The following is a 10,945-nucleotide window of genomic DNA, read 5'->3' on the forward strand; positions in this document are numbered from 1 at the left end:
ATAAGTGGGCATGGAAAAAAAAATAAAACCTATACGCCGGTCCTCCAAAAGATCAGGAGACACACTTCAGAATACATTTCAACTTTCGTGTATAGAAGTGATTGAAATTACAGCCCAAGATGCAAGAACTGTAAAATAAGCGTCGGCCTCCTGACACCAAAATTCTTTACCCTGAAAATGGATATTTTACCCCAAGAAACAGCCCTCCAGGGAATTGCCCCCCCACCCCGAGGCTGACTTAGTGAAACCAGCTTTTGTAACCTTTGGAAGCACACGGAGAACTTAATCGAGGGTCTCAGAGAGGGCTTTCTGGAATCCCCAGGCGGCCCTGCAAACTTTTGCTCTCCTGGTTTGGAAAAGTTGGGAGGCTGTGTCCCTACTCCCCGCCCTCCCCACAACACACACACGCACACACACGCGCACACACACACACACACCACACACACACACGCACACACACCACACACGCATGCGCACACACACGCACACCACACACGCGCGCACACGCACACACGCACGCGCGCGCACACGCACACACGCACACGCACACACGCAGCCCTCCCCAGCTTGGTCCTGGGACTGTTTGCAAGGCCCGGTAGCTGCAAGCTCCTTCGAGCTCCTTGGAGCCGACGACCCAGGTGCACGTAAGCAGGTATGAAAACCATGAAACGCCGCGGTTATTAACCAGAGCTAAGCACCTAAAAAGGCTGCAGAAATTACCTTGGGATCAAGTGATCCCTTGATTCCTTAACGCGGGATTTCTAAAACCTCCCGGGGCCGTGCAATGATGCCCCGAGACTGGGGGAGAAAACTTGACCTTTGCATTTCCAGATTGTGCCTTAGATAGGATGGCAGGTGGAAAATGGGGGCAATTACACTGAACTTGCTGCTGATGTATTTCTGCCCCCTCACCCAAAACGCCCGCAGCCCTGGTACCCACATCCCTGTGGCTTCGGGTACTTGGGCTGCCAGCTCTCTTGCCCATTTCGTTTACATGGAAGCACCCCGGGTGGAAAACGCAATTAAGGTTGTGTACACTGCTTAGCTGGGTTCATCCAAAGAACCCAATGTGTGTGTCTGGCAAAGGGAGACACGGATTTTTCTGGTTTTGCCTCCTCCGATTATTATGTTTCTTTTTTAGTGGGCAAACAAAGCAGTCCCTGACATTCTCTGTCAATGCTCTGTGCGCATCTCGCAAGCGTTTCACTGTTCCCCAGGAAGGACCTTGAAATCCCACAGAGCAGCCCTCTCGGGGAACACAGTACGTGGCTAGTAACCCACCACCGGGGACCACGAAACAACAGAGCGCATCTCTGCAGCCACATCTAGGACACAGGAATCTCTCCTCCACTTTGGTTTCACAGAAAGAGAAACTCTGCAAAGAAGCTGGGCAGGAAATAGAGAATTCAGGAGAGGGGAAAGCTAATTTGGGATAAGCAGACATTCTCAAACAGTGAGGTGCGTCTGAATCACGCGGAGAGGAGGTCTGGGGAAAGCGCAGGTTCCGGGCGGCGCACCTGGCTGGGACCTGAGGCTCTGCGTCTTGAACCTGCCCCGTGGGATTGTGGTGCTCCTGGTCCCGGGGGCCCCCCCATCCCCGCCCTGGTCGTCCCCTGGAAGAGGGAGGTCATCAAAGGTTTACGGGATGGAGGGAAAGAAGGACTGAGGGCAGAGGGAGTGGTGGTCTCTGAATTCCGCTTAGACCTACGCACCTTGTGCAGAATACAGTTTTGTTTCCCACCCACGGCGGGTGTCGACAGCACCCCTACCCCAGGGCCCCCGAGGCTCTAGACCGAGGAGATTTTTCAAGCAGAGACTAACGCTGAGTTGCTGACACACAGCCCTCTCCCCGTGGAAAAGCTCCATCCCTCCCATCCTGGAAGTTGTCAGCAAGCCTCAGGGACTGTGGACAAGGGATGGAAATTTGGGGTGATTCTGGGGTCTCTGGGGTGATTGATAGAAATTTGGGATGATCCTGGGGTCGGTCTCTGAGCTGAGTGATAAAAATGTGGGGTGATTTTCAGGGTCTTGAGGGATGAGGAATGGAAATGTAGGGTGAATGGGGGTCTCCGGGGTGAGGGATAGGCATTTGGGGTGAATGGGAGAACCCCTGGCGTGACTGATAGAAATGTGGGGTGAGCCTGAGGGTCTCTGGGGTGAGAGATGGACATTTGGGGTGAATGGGGGAACCCCTGGGGTGACTGATAGAATGTGGGGTGGCCTGAGGGTCTCTGGGGTGAGGGATGGCTATTTGAGGTGATGGGGGAACCCCTGGGGTGACTGATAGAATGTGGGGTGGGCCTGAGGGTCTCTGGGGTGAGAGATGGACATTTGGGGTGAATGGCGAACCCCTGGGGTGACTGATAGAATGTGGGGTGAGCCTGAGGGTCTCTGGGGTGAGGGATGGGTATTTGAGGTGATGGGGGAACCCCTGGGGTGACTGATAGAATGTGGGGTGGGCCTGAGGGTCTCTGGGGTGAGGGATGGCTATTTGAGGTGATGGGGGAACCCCTGGGGTGACTGATAGAATGTGGGGTGAGCCTGAGGGTCTCTGGGGTGAGGGATGGACATTTGGGGTGAATGGCGAACCCCTGGGGTGACTGATAGAATGTGGGGTGAGCCTGAGGGTCTCTGGGGTGAGGGATGGGTATTTGAGGTGATGGGGGAACCCCTGGGGTGACTGATAGAATGTGGGGTGGGCCTGAGGGTCTCTGGGGTGAGGGATGGCTATTTGAGGTGATGGGGCGGGGTCTCTGGAGTGAGCCCGGGCACCGTCAGAAATCAGGTAACCCTAAAGCTGCCTGTGTCCAGCAGACGCAGGTGCGAAAGTGCAAGAAGGCTGAAAATTTATCTTTGCTCCTTCTCCCGAGACAAGATTCAAAAACAAGAGGAAGACAACCACTAACACGCATCACAGCCCAGTGATAAAACCGAGGCCGCGGGGACGCGAGCTGGGGGCGGGGCGCAGCCGGAGGGCACCGAGCGAAGGGCCATGCGGACCCCCAAACATAGCCGCGCGCCTCTCAGAGCTTCGCACTCTTGAGGGGTGCGGGGTGCTCTCTCCACTGTGAACCCCTCCCCCGTCACCCCGCGATCTCTCGCGCATCTGACCTCTACCCACGGGTTACCTGCTTTTCCAGGAACACAAGCTCCGCTCAGACAACAGCCCTGGGGGCTGGGAGGGAGTTTCCGAAACTGCAGCAACAATGGAGATAAGCCCGGGAGATAAGCAGGCTATGCTCCTATTTAAATTAAAAAAAAACAAAAAACCCAAAACTGCTACTGAGCCTGTTCTGCAGCCCCCCTGCAGGTGAGTAGTGCCTGGTGCGGAGGAAAAAATGCAAATGGAAGAAGGAGGCCTCCTCGGTCGGGCCCGGTGGTCTCTCCCGGGCTCCAAATGTGGGCGAGAGCGTCCCTCTGCGCCCTCAGGTTGTCACGTAGCGGTCCCTTGCGGCGTGGTGTGTGGCCGAGGTTGGAAACCCGAAAACGGAACGGCCGACGATTTCTCGCCTGGGCTGCATCACAGGGCATCCCCGGGAAGAGTAGTTTCTGCGTTCGAGAGAGCACCTGGGGGCCTCTGAGAAACCCAGCGGTCCCGCACGAGCCCTGCGCCCAGTGGTACCTCTCCCACGGGGGCGGGGCACATCCCTACCCCGCCCTGCTTACCCCGAGCCGTCCACGACGCGGCTCCACCCCTGCGTCGCCGAACATGGGTTTCTGAGCCCTGTGAGGAGGGAGGCCGCCTTCACTGCCCGCAGCCCGCCCGGACCGGGTCTGCAGAGAGCGCTGCTGACCAAAACTTCCCAATCACGGCACAAACCCCAGGACGGGATGCCACCCTGCTCCCGGGCGGGCAGCTTAACAACATTTACCGTTTACTGGGGCCAAGACTACCCCAAATATGGTGCCCCTCCTGAAGGTGTGGCCCAGAGCGCCTGCCCCCCATCTTCACCCTGAACCCCTGAGCCCTCCGTCCACAGGCACCGGGGTCTACCCACGGCGGGGAGAGTATCGTCGGAAACAGACCGATTCCCAACAGAAACCCACTTCTCAGCGCCCCCGTGAAGACTTCGGGGTTGAATAATTAAGGGGTGACATGTAAGTATTTCAAAAGATACAACCCCCCCCCCCAAAAAAACCCTATATTTTCACTGATCCCCAAACGAGAGAGACCTTTCCAATGAGGGGAGGGCAGCAACGAGACAGTTGGGCAAGAAGGATTCAGGGGGGTCGCCCTGGGGTCTGAGCTGTGCACCCTTGCATGGAGGGGTGCAGAGGGAACACCGGACGTAAAGGTCAGCAGCGTCCTTCCACTGGAACTCTGAGACGCATCCGTACCTGAATTTGTCTCTTCTTTTAAGGACGCTGGTCCAGTCGGATGAAGGACCCACCCTAGGGACCTCATCGCAACTCATTACATCTGCAAAAACCCTATTTCCCAGTGCTGTCAAGGTCACAGGTACCAGGAGTCAGATTTCAGTATATCTTTGGGGGGACAGTTAAACCCACACCAGGGGACATTGGCCAGAGCAGCTCTGACCACCCACCCAGCCACCAAAGCACCCAGGTGCTTCCTGCACGTCTGACTCAGCAAATCCTGAGCTACAAGGAAGACCTTTGCACTCAGGTCCTGCTGGGCGGAACTTGGGAGGGCCGATCTGTGCTGAAAGCTCTCTACCTTGCTGGGCTAGGAGCCGGGCTGGCTAGCTTCGTGTCCTGGGGCTTGTGCTTTCATTGGGAAGTTTCGGTCACTAGGGGTCAGTAGCGGTCTCCGCAAACCCAGTGCAGGGGTGCTGGCTCAAAAGTGAAACTGAAGCTTGAATTGGGCACCGCGGTCGGGGGTGGGAGTGGTGAGGGAGGCCGAGCTGTGAGCCTGGTGGGGGGGCACTGCGCCCTGTCCGAGCCGTCCCCCAGGAGCGACCCCTCCAGGGGACCCGGAGTGATGGGCCAGCACCAGACTAAGTCCTGCCTCTTGGGACGCTGGAGAGAAATGTAGCTCAAAGGCAGGACCTGAAAGTAAGGAGGTCACGTTTTCCATCAGGCATCCTGGAGGATGTGGGTCCCAGTTGGTTTTGTTTCGGGATTTCTGACTGTGTGTCCAGCGCGTTCTCCTAACGGGCTGGGCAGCGGATGCTGTCCTCTGGGTCCTGCCCTGTCTTCGGTCCAAACTATGCGCTACGTGATTTTGACTCTGTCTTGCCGTGTTGGTCGATGTATTTTCTTGTCCTTTTAATCTCTGCTGAGGCTTTTCAGTTCTTTCTGTAAACTAGGGCAGAAGGCTGGGAAGAAGAGTCTTACGTTTTTAAGAACGGGTCTTGCTCACGTCTACCGACCTTAAACTTTATATATATATATATTTTTTTCAAATTATTTTCCATTATAGGTTATTGCAAGATATGAATAGTTCCCTGTGCTATACGGTAATTCCTTGTTTTTATATATTTTATATAAGATATTGAGTAGAGTTCCCCGTGCGATACAGTAGGTCCTGTTGTTTATCTATTTTATGTACAGTGGTGTGTACCTGTTAATCCCAAACTGCTAATTAATCCCTCCCCTCCCTTTCCCCTTTGGTACCCATAAGTTTGTTTTCTATGTCTGGGCGTGTGTTTCTGTTTTGTAAATAAGTTCCTTTGTATCATTTTTTTTAGATTCCACGTATAAGTGATATCATATGATATTTGTCTGTGTCTGACTTACTTCACTTAGTATGGTCATCTCTAGGTCCATCCATGTCACTGCCAATGGCATAATTGCATTCTTTTTTATGGCTGAGTAATATTCCCTTGTATATACGTACCGCATCTTCTTTATCCATTTGTCTGTCGATGGACATTGAGGTTGCTTCTGAGGGTGGGTCTTTAATCCAGTATAAGCGGTGTCCTCATAAGAAGAGAAGACACAGAGACACTGAGAGGAGAAGCCATGTGACGACAGAGGAGCGACGTGCTCCCAGGACGCTCGTCAGCTGATCTTCAAGGTGCAGGAGGTGCTCTGGGGGCTTGCTGGCCGCTGGGCTGAGGAGCAAGTGTAGCAGCAAAGGCCCACCATGCTCCGTGGAGTGAGGGCAGCAGGAAGGGATTCTGTGTGCTCTGTGGAATCTGACATGTTGTGTGTCTCGGGTGCATCTTCCAGGGGGAGGGAGAAGCTTCTCCTTGCTTCAGCACACCTGGGAAGAGGCCAAGGCACAGAAGAATCTTGGTTGAGAGGTAAACAGGGGCCGGAGATGCAAGTGAGGCCCCGGGGATCTGAGGCACCAGGGTTCTTCCAGTGCATTGGTCCTGGCAGAATCCTCCTTTGCCTTGCTGGTCAGGGCAGGGTGGAAGTTTCCAGAACACCTTAATCAGTGTCACCTTTGCATCCGTCATCTAGAAAGCCAAGGAGATGGTGGACACCATGCTCATTCCTTCAGGGAAAACCTCAGGGACTCAGCCTACGATTTTATTTCTTCTCCGATCAAGTCTCACCTTCCAGGTAGAACCCAAGTTTACATGAGGAGACACGTAAAGTTGTCTGCCCCTTCCTGAAGCCAGGTTAGTGATGGGTGCGGAGACTTCCTCTCTCTGCTCCTGGGGCGGCCCGATTTACCTCCATAAGGAAAAACAGTTGCAAAAGTTTAAGGTCCACACACACCCCAATGTTCATTGCAGCACTATTTACAATAGCCAAGACATGGAAACAACCCATCGACAGGTGAATGGATAAAGAAGATGTGGTACATATATACAATGGAATATTACTCAGCCATGAAAAAGAATGAAATAATGCCATTTGCAGCAACAAGGATGGACCTAGAGATGATCATACTAAGTGAAGCAAGTCAGACAGAGGAAGATCAATATCATATGATATCACTTACAGGTGGAATCTAAACTATAACATGAACGAATTTATTTACAAAACAGAAATAGATCCACAGACATGGAAAACAAACTCATGGTTAGCAAAGGGGAAAGGGTGGGAGAGGGATAAATTAGGAGTTTGGGATTAACATACACACACTACTATATATAAAATAGATAACCAACAAGGACCTACTGCAGAGCACAGGGAACTCTACTCAATATTCTGTAATAATCTAAATGGGAAAAGAATTTGAAAAAGAATAGCTACGTGTATAACAGAATCACTTTGCTGTACACCTGAAACTAACACAACTTTGTAAATCAACTAGACTCCAATAAATTAAAAACACAAGACAAGGATGTCTGTTCTTGACACTTACACTCAACATTCTGCTGGAGGTGCTAGTCAGGCCAATTAGGCAAGAGTTTTATTAAAATTAAAAAAAATTAAAAATACAAAATGTATAAAAATTGTATTACTTTTAAAATATGTGTAAGTCTGTCCTACAGCCCCCTTCTCCCACATCCTCTGCTGTAGCTCCTCTCTGAAGTACCTAGATGATAGTATTTGATGCATGTTCCCTGAGTTCTTTTGCAGATGTGAAAACGCCCCTGCGAAGTGGTGGATGTTAATTACTTGATGACCATGAGCACAGAGCCCCAGGCCTCCTGGAGCCTAAGGACTGACAACGTTAACCACTGTGACACCGCCCTGCGACCTCACCATCAGCCGGTCAGACAACTGTGCCCAAGCTGATCACAGACCCTGCGACACCCCTCCCTCACCTGGCTTTTAAAAGTGCTTTGCCAGAACCCTTCGGGGAGCTCAGGGCTTTTCAAGGCATGAGCCACCTCGTCTCCTTGTGTGACCTTGTTTGGCCTCAGTGTGCGTCAGGCACACGAACTTGCCTTAACATATGCAATAACCAACAAGGACCTACTGTACAGCACAGGGAACTATACTCAAAATTTTGTAGTAACCGGTAAGGGAAAAGAATCTGAAAAAGAATATATATATATATACATAATATATATATGCAATAACTGAATCACTTTGCTGTACACCCAAAACTAACACAACATTGTAAACCAACTATACTTCAATAAAAAAAAAATCTTTTTAAAACATGCAGATCAGAAAAGAGAAGTAAAACTATATGTATCTGCAGACGGCTATTATATATGGAACATCTTAAGGAATCCACTAAAAAATTCTTCGAACTAGTAAACAGATTCAGCTTGGCTGCGGGATATGAGATGTACACATAAACACACCTGTGCAATGGGCCATCCAGAAATGAGATTAAGAAAACAAGCCCATTTACAATAGCATCCAAAAGAACAAAACACATCCGTTTTTACTGATGAGTAATTTTACCCGTAAGTAAATAAATAACATCAGTTTAACCAAAGAGTGCAAGATTTATACACTGAAAGCTACAAAGCTTTGCTGAAAGGGATGAGAAGACCCAAATAAACAGAAAGACATCCTGTGTTCGATCAGAAGCCTTAATCTTCTTAAGACACCGACACGTCTGAAATCTTCCGCGTGGTCTTCAGATTCAATGCAATCCCTTCAAAATGCCCAGGTGCCTTTTTTTGCAGAAATTGACAAGCTGATCCTAAAACTCACACAGAAATGCAAGCGATCCAGAAGAGCCAAAATATTCTCGACAAAAAAGAAGAAGGAGTGAGGGCTCACGCTTCCTTGGAGCGAGTGATGGCTGCTGAGTCCCCAGCCTTGGTGGCTTGTCCCTGGGCCCTGGGGTGTTTCCAACCCACCCATCCTGATGCCCTGGACCGGAGGGCTGGAGCTTTTGGGAACAGTTTAACCTTTCCTCCTCCTTTGTGAGTTCCTGGAAGGCTGGGGTGTGCCCATCCAGGTCCACGTTCAGTTCTCAGAATGTGACCTATGACAAAGGTTACACTTACCCTTTAATAAAGGGTAAAATGTATTGTGTCGGAAAAAAAACAAAACACCCAAGCCCCAAACAGAGAAAGCGAAAATGAGAACACACAGTGCATTGTGCTAAAGTGACAGTCTAATGGTGAGAAGCCCTGTGAAGTTGGTGGTCGCCGGAGAGGACGCCGGCGCCCACGCCCCCGCGCCACCCTGCGTGCTCTCCCCAGGCTGTGCCAGAAGGACCCTTACAAGACACCCAAGACCAGGCAGCGTCTCCTTTACTCTCCTTCCCCTTGTCCACACCCTGGTGGGAACTCTGAGCGAGTCTGAAAAAGATGAACAGATGAACTTACTGGCAAAGCAGAAACAGGGACACAGACGTAGAGAACAGAGGTATGCATACCAAGGGGGGAAGGGGGGTGGTGGGATGAGTTGGGAGATTGGGATGGACACCTATACACTACTATGTATAAAATAGATAACTAATGAGGACCTACTGCATAGCACAGGGAACTCTACTCGGTGCTCTGTGGTGACCTACATGGGAAGGAAATCCAGAAAAGAGGGGATAGATGTATACATACAGCTGATTCACTTTGCTGTACAGTACAAACTAACGCAACAGTGTAAAGCAACTATACTCCAATAAAAATTAATTAAAAAAAAAAAAAAAGATGAACACCAGGGGGTCCCGAGAAACATCACGCTGTCGCTTGTCCAGACCTTTAGTTATTTACCTTCTCTTGTGTGTGTCATGCTTGACCAGACATAGCGGCCTGCACGATGGTAAACAGGTAGTGTGTTGGGGTCCCTGAGACCACCCTCGGGTTCTACGATTCACTAGAAGGACCTGCGGAAATCAGCAAGACCGTTATATTCACAGTTCTGGTCTCATACGGCAAAGGGATACAGACTGAAGTCATCAAAGGCAAAAGACGCAGGGAGCAGGGTCCGGGAGAGACTAGACTTCTCAGTGTCGTCTCCCTGTGGGGTTGTCTGGACAGGCCTTACTTCTCCCAGCAATGATGCCTGATGACATGCTTGGGGTATTGTCAACAGGAGAGTTCAGCCAGCCTTGGTGTCCAGGCTTTTTACTGGGGTCAGTCAGGTAGCACGGAGCGCCCACATGGCTGACCTGAGTTACTCCGTCACCAGCCCCTCCCGAGGTCCGGATGTGGCGTGACCCACAATCCCATCATAACTCACATTGGAGCACAGACCACTGGGCATGACCCAAGGCTCTAGGCAAACAAGGCAGGATGTTCCAAGGGTTCATACGCGACCTCCCAGGAGCCGGTCAAGGGTCAGACCTTTCTTTGCAGTGGGCAGGGTGTGGACCACCCAGGGCCGCTGAGGTAACTCTTTACCACCCAAGTATGCTCATTCTGCAGCCACTCTAATCCTACGAGAATCAGGAACAGGAGTCCCGCCCGGAAGGGAGCTCAGGAGAAGGTCCCCTGCTCAGATTTTCAGACCTCTCACTTGAGGCCGACCCCTACATCCGACTCCCTGATGGACGCCTCCCCTTCATGCCTCGTCAGGGAAGCCAATTAAACATGGCAGGACCGGGCCTGCCCCCAGCTCCATCCCCTTTGCCAGTGTCTCCTCTTTCCCGATCTCCGATCCGGTACCAGCATTCCTGCATCTCTGAAGCCCGAAGCCCCAGTTAGCTTGGGAGACACCATCTCTCCCTCACACCCAGGATGTGGTCCCCATGGAACCCACACCCACTCTTGTCCACCACCTCATGTCACGGACCCTCCTTGGGGACATCCAGTGCTGCGTTTGTGTCCCCAGCCCCCATGACCCTTCTGTTTAGCCTGGTCCCATCACGAGCTGGAAAGCCACTTCCTACCCACTCTGGCTGGTTTTAAATCCCTGGGATATTCAGGAAAGTTCTGATGAATTGAACTGAACAGAACTGGGCTGGTTCTGAATGTGAGCAAGGGGGTATTCTCCACCGAAGACATGAAGACCCACCATGGTGTCCACTCCTAGAAGAATGACCTTCTCCACGTCATTGATGAAGATGGGCAGTGAGACGAGAGACCCACCTGGTAGCCGGTCCGAGCTACCTCCTGAGCCACCTGGTTGAACTTTAAGGAAGGTGACCTTCTCTGTATCTATGGTGAAGGGGCCAACTCCACCATGAAGGTTTCCCAATTCCTTAAAATGAGAAACACCACAGACGGGGGAG

Source organism: Balaenoptera ricei, chromosome X (assembly GCF_028023285.1).
Source record: "Balaenoptera ricei isolate mBalRic1 chromosome X, mBalRic1.hap2, whole genome shotgun sequence".
Classification (NCBI taxonomy): Eukaryota; Metazoa; Chordata; class Mammalia; order Artiodactyla; family Balaenopteridae; genus Balaenoptera; species Balaenoptera ricei.